This window comes from Schistocerca nitens, chromosome 1, assembly GCF_023898315.1.
Source record: "Schistocerca nitens isolate TAMUIC-IGC-003100 chromosome 1, iqSchNite1.1, whole genome shotgun sequence".
NCBI lineage: Eukaryota > Metazoa > Arthropoda > Insecta > Orthoptera > Acrididae > Schistocerca > Schistocerca nitens.
Window position 1 is genome coordinate 1,249,114,530 of NC_064614.1, and position 13,284 is coordinate 1,249,127,813.

Here is a 13,284-nt window from a genome sequence, read left to right on the forward strand (position 1 = left end):
ACCAGTTCTTACCCAATCATTGTTACGGACAACTGCCGCTGCCAGAATTCATCTTCGGTATTCTTCACGGACTCTCTCGACACTGATATCAAGGAACGTTAGCTTCTGCAGCAGCATAGGGTGCTCATTAGGGGAAAATAGACTTTTAGAATGTTTACTGCACTTCATGAGATAGTCATACTAAGTTTGGGTCGAGAGAAACAATCATGACACTGAAAAAATTTCCTTAGCTCTAGTTTCCGTGATAGACACTCGGAATATTCATAGTCAGGGATTAAGAGAAAAAAATACACTTTAATTACATATGCTAACAACATTGCAACTGTATTCCGATTTTTTAAATGATAGACACATTTTAAAGGTTCTAAATTGCTGGTTTGCCGTACACCCACTCTTTATGCAGTTAGGGGGTAAAAAGTATCCTCCTGCATTGCAGCAACCCAAAGCAGTACCTGCGTCACATTTCCCCTTTCTCTGACGAAGTAAAACCTTTAACGTCTTTGCACGGTTACGAGCAACCACTTGTCCAGCAACATCGTTCATCGCGAATCTAGTTTCATCGTCATTCCATATCAAGGTTTTCCATTTTGGTCAGAAGTTCAAAATACTCAGATATTTCTTTTCTGTTCACGCATTTCGTTCTTCGTCGAGAGCAATGTTCACTTTTCCTTGTACAGAGCTCACGATTTCTTCTTAAAAAATGAACTCAGCCATGTGTTATGCGCATGGTTCGATACGAGAACTATAATTCCTCTGCATGCCCATTGTATGATACTGCTGTACTCCGTTCGAGAAATTTCTGACAGCTACCTCACCCAGTCGGCGAGAGGATTTCCTTCTAATACTTGAGAATATGCTCGCAATTTGTACAGAATTTGCGTCACTCGTGTCTTCTGCATCTTCTAACAGACTGGTGCTGCCACATACCGCGAGTGCAAAAGCGGAAAACCCATCGTCTCTCCTACCCGCGCCAACTCTACTTGCTTCTGACGGGGGAAGAACCGAGATTTTGTGAATCAAAATATTCTAAAGGTTCTGTGAAGTGCTAAAATGTGGTTATGATCTGTACTTATCGCCTTTGCGAGATGAACAGTACATTGCACGTTTTACTCATCATTATCGACCGCAAACATTTCACTTAGGAAGCCATCGGCATCATTATGGTCCGCCAGACTGATGTGTGTCGTCCGTGTATTTGTGAAATACGTCTTCCACTTGTTATTCAGCAATTTCTGTGAACGTTTCTGGACGCGCGCTATGTTGAATTATCAGGTACTGTGTCGTAGTAACGTCGACCTCTCGCATGTAATCCATACACGTGTTGGTCACTACACTCGCGGTTCCTCCCTCTCCAGCACGGTGGGCCTACGGTCCGCTGGCCGCTCGCGCCCCTCGGCGTGCATACGGCGACTCACCGTCGGCCTCTGGCGAAGGCTGACGTAGCCCTCTAAACACAGCTGAGTGTGCGCGCGCACTCGAGACGTCACGTCTCGGCGTTTCCGCCATCCACTTTCGAGGCGCTACTGTACTACAGGTGGTGGTGATTATTGGTTTATTCGAATTTTCATTCTTCTCAGATGTGCTCCGCATATTACTGACAGGGGTCGGGCTACCACAGGCATTGTGTCGAAAGCGGCCACTGCGGTTTTAAGTGACCGACTCCTGTCCTGTCCTGTAGCGTCAATAACAGCCACTCTTCTCACATCTCAAAGTGAAATCCTCGACAGTCAGTCGACAGAGTTCTTTAAACGACTTAGTTCGTGGAAGTATAATTGCACTGTGCACCAATGAAAATGTAAATAGAAAGAAAATAGCCAATCCCTATCAATTCTAATGTGCTGATCGCGAATATCACAAAGACAATTCAAAATTAGCTCTAGTTTTCATTTTACACTGTTTTATTACGGTGAGATAATAATATACGGATTTTTATATTAAGTTTAAAATGAAATATTATAATGTTTTTCCAAAGTCATAATAACAAGTACCAATTGATTATATTACTGTCCCTGGTTTTACGTGTGTGCAATATTTTAGATATAATCATTCTGATGCCAATTTTAGTGAACTTTTTGTCTCCCACGTCTCCGACTTCCGTGACTTTATTAATGCATGTAATAATTTTTGCACATTTGTTTCCAGATTAACTACCAGTTGATCAAGTTGACTGCTACTGAAATGAACAAAAATTCCACGAGTATGTGTTAACAGTGCTGACACATTTTGCTATTTGTGTGGAGAAGTGACATTTGCTTCACAAAAATAGCAAATAACTACATTGGTTAAAAGAGCTTACAATTATTATTTTGCATGCAAAATAGGTGATCATGATAAACCCTGGGCTCCACATGTGATCTGCGACACTTGTGCCAGCAACCACAGGAATGGAATGCATGGGAAAGAACGTTGAATGCCCTTTGCAGTGCCCATGATCTGGCGTGAGCCTACTAACAATGTCAATGACTGCTACTTTTGTATGGTTCCTCCTATCAAGTAGGGAATATCTAAGAAGAAGAAACCGACAGCGATCCACCCTAACATTCCACCTGCCATACGTCCAGTTCTACATGGGGAAGGATTGCCAATTCCTGAACTACAGACAGAGTACAAGATTACTTCTGATGGGCATTCTGAATGTCCTGAACGATGTACATCACAAGATCGAGAGTGTCTTCCAAATTATCATCAACTGATGATCCTCAAAATTGTCTCAAAATGAGTTAGAGATTTGGAGCTCTCTAAAGCTGAGGCTGAGATTCTAGCATCAAGATTGCAGCAGCGCAGTTTTCTGGAAAACAATGTAAATGTTTCATTCTGCCGCAGAAAAGAGCAGCAGTCGACTCCTTCTTTAACATGTAATATAGTCTTGTGGCATGTGTAGACATAAATGGTCTAATGACGGCTCTCAGAAACTAATGACGGCTCTCAGAAACCGCAATGAGTGGAGACACTCTATTGGTTCGTCCAAGTTGAGTTTCAAATACACTCCTGGAAATTGAAATAAGAACACCGTGAATTCATTGTCCCAGGAAGGGGAAACTTTATTGACACATTCCTGGGGTCAGATACATCACATGATCACACTGACAGAACCACAGGCACATAGACACAGGCAACAGAGCATGCACAATGTCGGCACTAGTACAGTGTATATCCACCTTTCGCAGCAATGCAGGCTGCTTTTCTCCCATGGAGACGATCGTAGAGATGCTGGATGTAGTCCTGTGGAACGGCTTGCCATGCCATTTCCACCTGGCGCCTCAGTTGGACCAGCGTTCGTGCTGGACGTGCAGACCGCGTGTGACGACGCTTCATCCAGTCCCAAACATGCTCAATTGGGGACAGATCCGGAGATCTTGCTGGCCAGGGTAGTTGACTTACACCTTCTAGAGCACGTTGGGTGGCACGGGATACATGCGGACGTGCATTGTCCTGTTGGAACAGCAAGTTCCCTTGCCTGTCTAGGAATGGTAGAACGATGGGTTCGATGACGGTTTGGATGTACCGTGCACTATTCAGTGTCCCCTCGACGATCACCAGTGGTGTACGGCCAGTGTAGGAGATCGCTCCCCACACCATGATGCCGGGTGTTGGCCCTGTGTGCCTCGGTCGTATGCAGTCCTGATTGTGGCGCTCACCTGCACGGCGGCAAACACGCATACGACCATCATTGGCACCAAGGCAGAAGCGACTCTCATCGCTGAAGACGACACGTCTCCATTCGTCCCTCCATTCACGCCTGTCGCGACACCACTGGAGGCGGGCTGCACGATGTTGGGGCGTGAGCGGAAGACGGCCTAACGGTGTGCGGGACCGTAGCCCAGCTTCATGGAGACGGTTGCGAATGGTCCTCGCCGATACCCCAGGAGCAACAGTGTCCCTAATTTGCTGGGAAGTGGCGGTGCGGTCCCCTACGGCACTGCGTACGATCCTACGGTCTTGGCGTGCATCCGTGCGTCGCTGCGGTCCGGTCCCAGGTCGACAGGCACGTGCACCTTCCGCCGACCACTGGCGACAACATCGATGTACTGTGGAGACCTCACGCCCCACGTGTTGAGCAATTCGGCGGTACGTCCACCCGGCCTCCCGCATGCCCACTATACACCCTCGCTCAAAGTCCGTCAACTGCACATACGGTTCACGTCCACGCTGTCGTGGCATGCTACCAGTGTTAAAGACTGCGATGGAGCTCCGTATGCCACGGCAAACTGGCTGACACTGACGGCGGCGGTGCACAAATGCTGCGCAGCTAGCGCCATTCGACGGCCAACACCGCGGTTCCTGGTGTGTCCGCTGTGCCGTGCGTGTGATCATTGCTTGTACAGCCCTCTCGCAGTGTCCGGAGCAAGTATGGTGGGTCTGACACACCGGTGTCAATGTGTTCTTTTTTCCATTTCCAGGAGTGTAGTTCAAATGAGCACTATGGGACTCTACTTCTGAGGTCATCAGTCCCCTAGAACTTAGAACTACTTAAAGCTAACCAACCTAAGGACACCACACATATCCATGCCCGAGGCAGGATTCGAACATGCGACCGTAGCGGTCGCGCGGTTCCAACAGTAGCGCCTAGAACCGCTCGGAAACTCTGGCCGGCCAAGTTGAGTTTAAAACCAGTGCTTTTACATATTGGTAATGGGCTTCCTTTTATTCAAGTTGGGCATAGAGTGTATATGAAAGAGTCATCCAAACCATGAAAATTTTACTAGAAGCCAATAAGTATAATGACTCTCAATGGCAGATTTGTGGTGACTTGAAAGTGGTTGCACAGCTATTAGGTATGGTATAGTAAATATTGCTGCTTTCTCTGGGAATGGGATAGCCGAGCTCGTGCATCTCATTACGGTAAGCATGAATGGCCCACCAGAATATCTCTTCAATCAGGTAAAAAGAACATTAGTAGTGAACCTGTAGTAGACCCTAAAAAAATTCTGCTCCCGCCTTTGCACATCAAGTTGGGTCTCTTAAAACTTTGTTAAGGGAATGAACAAAAATAATGACGCGTTTAAGTACTTAAAGCAAAAATTCTCTTAAGGGTGCCGGAACGATGAAAATGACAAAATTAACGTTTTTTGGTTTGTTTTCATTATAAAATTATTTGGAGTTTTCTGAATAAAACAAATCAAGTTTCACCCTTGTAAGTGGATTCTAAGTGTTTATCGCTGCAAAGTTGACGCGCCGCTTAAACGGCTGTAGCGGCTTGGTGTGTCACCTCTGACGGCGCCGCTCGCTGGCTGCAAGCAGGGTATCTTTGCGTAATTAGAGAGGGTTTTGTTTCCCATTGTTGTGTGGCTTTATCTCTGTGACAAGTGACTGTTCATATCGGTAAACATAAACGCTATGCCGTGTGTGTTGACTTATGGGGTTTGCTTGTGTTCTTTAGCTGTTCAATTTTGCGTATTTCACGAATTTTGTGCGTACCTGTTTTACGTATTTGGTTCAAACGGCTATGAGCACTATGGGACTTAACTTCTAAGTTCGTCAGTCCCCTAGAACTTAGAACTACTCAAACCTAACCAACCTAAGGACATACCACACACCCAAGCCCAAGGCAGGATTCGAACCTGCGACCGTGGCGGTCGCGCGGTTCTAGACTGGAGGGCCTAGAACCGCACGGCCACTGCGGCCGGCTACATATTTGATTTGAAAATATCAATATGCCCCGTTTCAGCAATCTAGTGTTTACGAAAAGGCACAATGAACGGAAGACGAAATCAGAGTGCTTCACCGACTACTCCAAATGAATGTGATAGAACTACGCCGGCCCCGGTGGTCTCGCGGTTCTAGGCGCTCAGTCCGGAACCGCGTGACTGCTACGGTCGCAGGTTCGAATCCTGCCTCGGGCATGAACGTGTGTGATGTCCTTAGGTTAGTTAGGTTAAGTAGTTCTAAGTTCTAGGGGACTGATGACCACAGTTGTTAAGTCCCATAGTGCTCAGAGCCATTTGAACCATTTTGATAGAACTACTTCCAACAGGAAACATTGCGACAGCAAAGAAAAATTTGAAAACTGTGAAAGTGACAGTAATGATGTGAATAAAATTATTAATATTTCCTTGCTCTCTAATATTCTGAAACATAATGTATTATGCGAAGTTAGCAAAGAAAGAGGACTGGATTTGAAAATAACTTCACACATTGGTTTGGCATGTAGAATGTTATTGATGTGTAACAAATGTGCTGCAGAAGTTTCGTTTTCTAATTCTAAAAGTATTCCTCGTTGTGGTAATAGTGGAAAGAAGGTGTATGATACAAATGTTATGCTAGTGAATGGCTTGCGTAGCATTGGCAATGGCAATGCTGCAGGGACAATGTTATATGGAATTATGAACTTGCCAAAACCACCAACCAAGTTTTGATTTCATAATGAATTGGTAGGATCTTCTGCTGAAGATATTGCTCAAGCAACAATGAAGAAAGCACTTGAAGAACCTGTGACAGTTAATGGGAAATGTAGATATTTAACTGTTGCCTTAGATGGATCATGGAAACGTAAATGTCATAAATCTCTAAATAGAGTTGTGACAGCTACCAGTGGAGACAGTTGCAAAGTAACTGATGTTGCTATTCTCTCAAAACACTGTAGATGTAAGGGCAATACCAAGGACGAACATAGTGAAAGTTGTGAAAAAAAATTTGTACGGCATGAGTGGAGCGATCGAAGTAGAGTGAGTGAAAGCAATTTTTTCCAGATCACAGGAGTGGTATAATGTACGATAATTAACTATCTAGGAGATAGTTTATGGAAATTCACATTAAAAAACAGGAGTGCATTGGACATGTGCAGAAGCACATGGGCACTCGCTTGCACAAACTAAAGCAGACATTATGATCCCAGAAGCTTAATGACGGTAAGACCCTTGGAGGAAGAGGAAGATTGACAGATGAAGGAATTGATAGACTGCAGAGGTATTATGGGTATGCAATTAGGCAAAATACAAGAAGCATTGAGCATATGAGGAGAGCAATATGTGCACTATTTTTTCATACTGCATCAACAAATGAGCACCCACGACATGCACTGTGTCCCACAGGTGATGACTCATGGTGTAAATACCAATCCGGAAAGGAATATGCCCGTATAAACAGTTTGCAAAATGCTGTAATTGATTTAATTAAGCCCATAATCAGAGATTTATCACAGCCAAGTTTATTGGAAAAGTGTTTATATGGGAAAACACAAAATTCAAATGAATGTGTAAATAATTTAATTTGTATTAGGATTCCCAAAAGAGAGTTTCTACAGATGAAAACATTGCATTTTGGAGTATATGATGCAGTGGCAACATACAATGAAGGAAACATTATGAAATGTGATGTTCTGAAACGTTTAGGTTTCCTACCAGGACACAACACCGTTTACGCAATGCGCCTAACTGAAGAAGAAAGACTATTAATAGGTGGAGCAAGAAGAGGCAAAAGCCTACAACATGCAGCAAAACGGAAGAAAAGACCAGTGAAAAGGAAATTAACATTGGAAGAAGAAGAGGATGCTGATAATCCATCGTATGGGGCAGGTATGTATTAAAAAACTTTGGAAGCCATTTCCTGTAGCTTTAAAATTTTCATCTTTGAGGTACATTTTCTCAAAAACTGCTAACAGTATATCATGAAATTTTTACACAATATTGTTTACTTCTTTTCTTTCATTTTTATAGCAAATTGTAAAAAAATTGTATAATTCAAGGGTTATAAAAGAAAAAGAGCAAAATTTTAGAGAAAAAAATAAGCATCTGCTTACAAAATTTGTAAAACAAAAACCAATAAATGTTTCTTAACATGGAATTATGAAGTTGCAAAGAAATAGTCACTGAACATCAAATTTCAGAGCAATATGTATAATGGTTTATGAAAAAATGTTCTATTTGCTAAAATTAACGTGGAGGAGATGCATCGTTCCGGCTCCCCTTAAGTGACGCCAAATGTGGGCATCTTAGTAGGCCCATAGATTCGAGAGCTTTTTGAAGAGCATACTTTTGATGGAATCATACAGGGTGATGAGAATCATATATGAGAATGTCTTAAAACAGTCTCTTTACAGTTCTTAGGGAACATAGAGCAATAAATTACAAGGAGATTGTAGATAACATGTTGTCATCTTATGAAAAACTTGGTTACAACATGTCATTGAAAATGCCTTTTTTACGTAGTCATCTTGTTTTCTTCCCCAAAAATTGTGGTGCAGTAAGTGACGAACATGGGGAGCGATTTCATCAAGATATTGCCACATTTGAGAAGAGGCATGGCGGTAAGTGGAGTCCAACTACTGTAGCAGATTACTTCTGGACTGTCATAATGGATGTTCCCGAGAATTTGTATTAATGTTAAGTCAACCTAAAATGGCCATCTGCTGAATTTATCTCTGAACAAAATATGTTATGGTATATACTGTACATATGGACATTAACATTTGTAATCCATTATATACCTTTGTGACCAGTTAATTTATATATTTTATTTTGTGCTTTACATAGTTCTGGTAAAAAGTCGACTTACAAAGTATTGTCATTCATGTAATATTACCTTCAATTTTTGTTAATATTTTACTTTTGTAACTTCCAGAATGACATTGATATTTATCAATGCATAACACATAATTCAAGTAATTATTCACTTAAAATTTGTTATGCTGAATCTTGGAGCATGAATGCATATTTAGTTAGTTATTTATACAAAAATGTAGATAACTGTTTTAGAAAACTAGAGCTAAATATTTGTGAAGATTATGATTTTGTACCATTTTATACTGAAATAAACTTAAATAATTAAAAATCATGCAATTTACACATTCACTTCAAATTTGTTGTTCAGTGTTGTCAAGCAGATATTAGTTAAGCATCTCCCTTTCCACAATTAGTCTTAAATAATTTTTCCACCGCAAATCACACCTAATGGATACCCATTTATATTAGATCGCTCTATCTGATATCGTTGATTGGTGATTAGTGATTACATTAAATATTATACAGTTGTACAGCATCACCAGATAGAATATTTATAAAAAAAACGGATTTAATTTACTGCTTTGTCTTTACGTGAAATATACAAGCCCACAGAATATCGAAAAAATATCGGTATTCTGCACCTTACTCAATATGTCGAGAAACAGCCAACACATTCAAGGAGATTACCGCCCAGGTTGTGCTTTCTAGGCCGGCCACTGAGGCCGAGCGGTTCTAGGTGCTTCAGTCTGGATCCGCGCGACGGCTACGGTCGCAGGTTCGAATCCTGCCTCGGGCTTGGATGTGAGGTATGTCCTTAGGTTAGTTAGGTTAAAGTAGTTCAAAATTCCAGGGGATTGATGACCTCAGATGTTAAGTCCCATAGTGCTCAGAGCCATTTAAACCATTTGTGCTTTCTAGTAACAAACAACATGGACGGACGAGCAGATAAAGGCAAAATATCGTCATATTAAAGTTGGCCCGTGAACTTACAATTAGCGTCTACTTAGGTCAAAAAACAAGCAGAATCCAATAACCATTAGCACACCAATCCTCCTGAGGTAAATGATTTCGACAGAGACTTTGGGTTCAGACATGTGAAGCCAAACACACGGTGCTGGACATGCGGAATATCCTATGTGTCCCTCACAACAGTTCGTATATCCGTAACTAGGTAATTTTACTACTAGAATTCGTAACTGGTTGTGAATGAAATTTAATGTGATTTCGTATTATCACCAGTCTTCCCGATTTTACAATAAAAGTGAATGTCAACAAAGAACAACAAAATAAAACCTGTGACAATAATATGATATACAGTGGTTTCTTGAAAATAAAGAACATCTGAGTGCACAATATGAATAAAAAAAATGAAAAGGCGAAAGAACATGTGATTTAATGTACTGGTTGTTAGAATTAAAATGTAGCTTGGTGATCGAATTCGTTTACAGTACTGCTGATTGTACACTGGAAGGCAACAATAAAGAAAAGTCGGCCAGATGACGCCACAACCTGCATATCTAACACACAAAGCTAGTCCATGTGAACATGACGTAGTCCACTTAGCAAGTCAGTGTTTCGTACATTCTCCGAGAAATCTCTATCCCTGACTGGTAGTTATAATACCTTCAGGGATCATTCATTTTATCGCAAACTCTTAAAAAATTTCCATTCTCTCAGCATAAGAGCTAAAAGGACACAAGAGAAGCAACGGGGTACATTTCTCCACATTCATTGCATGTCAGACTCGTGTTGGATTGCCGGCGGGGTCAGGGATTTTCACCTGCCTCGAGATGACTAGGTGTTTGTGTTGTCCTCATAATTTCATCATCATTCATGAAAGTGGAGAGACTGGACTGAGCAGAGGTTGGGAATTTGTACGGACGCCCCACAAACCAAACATCATCTTCCATGTCAGACACAATGAGACGTAGCATGTTGTTGATGTTGTCTTCAGTCCTGAGACTGGTTTGATGCAGCTCTCCATGCTACTCTATCCTGTGCAAGCTTCTTCATCTCCAGTACTTACTGCAACCTACGTCCTTCTGAATCTGCTTAGTGTATTCATCTCTTGGTCTCCCTCTACGATTTTTACCCTCCACACTGCCCTCCAATGCTAAATTTGTGATCCCTTGCCTCATAACATGTACTATTGACCGGTCCCTTCTTCTTGTCAAGTTGTGCCACAAATTCCTCCCCAATTCTATTCAATACCTCCTCATTAGTTATATGATCTACGCATCAAATCTTCAGCATTCTTCTGTAGCACCACATTTCGAAAGCTTCTATTCTCTTCTTGTCCAAACTATTTATCGTCCACGTTTCACTTCCATACATGGCTACACTCCATACAAATACTTTCAGAGACGACTTCCTGACACTTAAATCTATACTCGATGTTAACAAATTTCTCTTCTTCAGAAACGCTTTTCTTGCCATTGCCAATCTACATTTTATATCTTCAACTTCGACCATCATCAGTTATGTTGCTCCCCAAATAGCGAAACTCCTTTACTACGTTAAGTGTCTCATTTCCTAATCTAATTCCCTCAGCATCACCCGACTTAATTCGACTACATTCCATCATCCTCGTTTTGCTTTTGTTGATGTTCATCTTATATCCTGCTTTCAAGACACAGTCCATTCCATTCAACTGTTCTTCCAAGTCCTTTGCTGTCTCTGTCAGAATTACAATGTCATCGGCGAACCTCAAAGTTTTTATTTCTTCTCCATGGATTTTAATACCTACTCCGAATTTTTCTTTTGTTTCCTTTACTGCTTGCTCAATATACAGATTGAATAACATTGGGGAGAAGCTACAACCCTGTCTCACTCCCTTCCCCACCGCTGCTTCCCTTTCATGCCCCTCGACTCTTATAACTGCCATCTGGTTTCTCTACAAATAGTAAATAGCCTTTCGCTCCCTGTATTTTACCCCTGCCACCTTTAGAATTAAAAAGAGAGTATTCCAGTCAACATCGTCAAAAACTTTCTCTAAGTCTACAAATGCTAGAAACGTAGGTTTGCCTTTCCTTAATCTTTCTTCTAAGATAAGTCGTAAGGTCAGTATTGCCTCACGTGTTCCAGTGTTTCTACGGAATCCAAACCGATCTTCCCCAAGGTTGGCTTCTGCTAGCTTTTTTCCATTCTTCTGTAAAGAATTCGCGTTATTAAACTGATTGTTCGGTAATTTTCACATCTGTCAACACTTGATTTCTTTGGGATTGGAATTATATTCTTCTTGAAGTCTGAAGGTTTTTCGCCTGTCTCATACATCTTGCTCACCAGATGAAAGAGTTTTGTCAGGACTGGCTCTCCCAAGGCCGTCAGTAGTTCTAATGGAATGTTGTCTACTCCCGGGGCCTTGTTTCGACTCAGCTCTTTCAGTGCTCTGTCAAACTCTTCACGCAGTATTGTATCTCCCATTTCGTCTTCAGCTACATTCTCTTCCATTTCCAGACATAGCATAATTGGAATCAAAGACTGATATCAGACAAGTGAATTATTTTTATCATTCAATGACAAGTACATTTCCCTTTATTTGTTTCTGTAGAAAATGGGACTTGAGCATGACAGGAAAGCTTTGGGAAATTTTCCTTTAGAAACAAAAAGCAACACTACTCGAATTTTTGTTTGCTTGTTTTGATCACCGGATGGAATTTAAAATATAGCAGCACCCACTAAAACTACTCGAAACGGCCAACAATACCAGTATTGTACAGTTGCGGTGTTGTGGATTGGCAGGAGAGCGAACCCGCGAATTTTAGAGGAAGCCGAAAGGCACGCGTTTAAGCTCATGCAGGCTGGCGTGAGGTCTGGAACAGGACAAGGAAATTAGAACTTAGAAAAACGGACGCAGATGGTGGAATACTTAACTTTAATCCATTAATGTTGAACGTAGCTCTTGTCTGTACATTATTTACAATATCAATAGTAACTGAACATGGCGCCTTGCTAGGTCGTAGCAAATGACGTAGCTGAAGGCTATGCTAACTATCGTCTCGGCAAATGATAGCGTATTTTGTCAGTGAATCATCGCTATCAAATTCAGTTGTACAACTGGGGCGAGTGCTAGGAAGTCTCTCTAGACCTTCCGTGTGGCGGCGCTCAGTCTGCAATCTCTGATAGTGGCGACACGCGGGTCCGACGTATACTAACGGACCGCGGCCGATTTAAAGGCTACCACCTAGCAAGTGTGGTGTCTGGCGGTGACACCACAGCGGAACATAAACTAAATGCCTGCACAAAGAGTGCTACGACACCTTGAACAAAAAAATGTTCTAATGTATGTGAATTTGTAAGGGACCAAACCACTGAGGTCATCGGTCGCTAGACTTACATACTAGTGAAACTAACTTAAACTAACTTTAACTTATGCTAAGAATAGCACACACACTCCTGCCGGAGGGAGGACTCGCGCAAGCCTTGACATGGCGCCCTAAACCACGCGGCCACTCCGCGGCCATGCTGAACAGAATTCAGCGGTACACGTAGTGTTGTTTCACCTTCACCAGTTACGGCTCTGGTGAAAACTAGAATTTCCGGGAACAGCAGTCTGTAATACGGTCTGTGACGAAAGACTAATGTCGCCATTAGCGGCCTTAGACGGCGTCCGCTCGTTATCTCTTGAATCTCTGAGGTGCACCACGCAGTCTCGCAGTCTGCACCTCGGGCAAGCGGCTGGTCGGCGTCTCCTCTCTGATCCCGACAGGTGATACGGGAGACGTTACCGCCATGGCTGAGAGCAGGCGCAGTGCCCAGAGTAATGAGGGGCTGGCGACCTTCTCTTGTGGCAAATTAGAAAGCTTTAAACAATGGACACATATTGTGTGGCAGCTGACGTCTT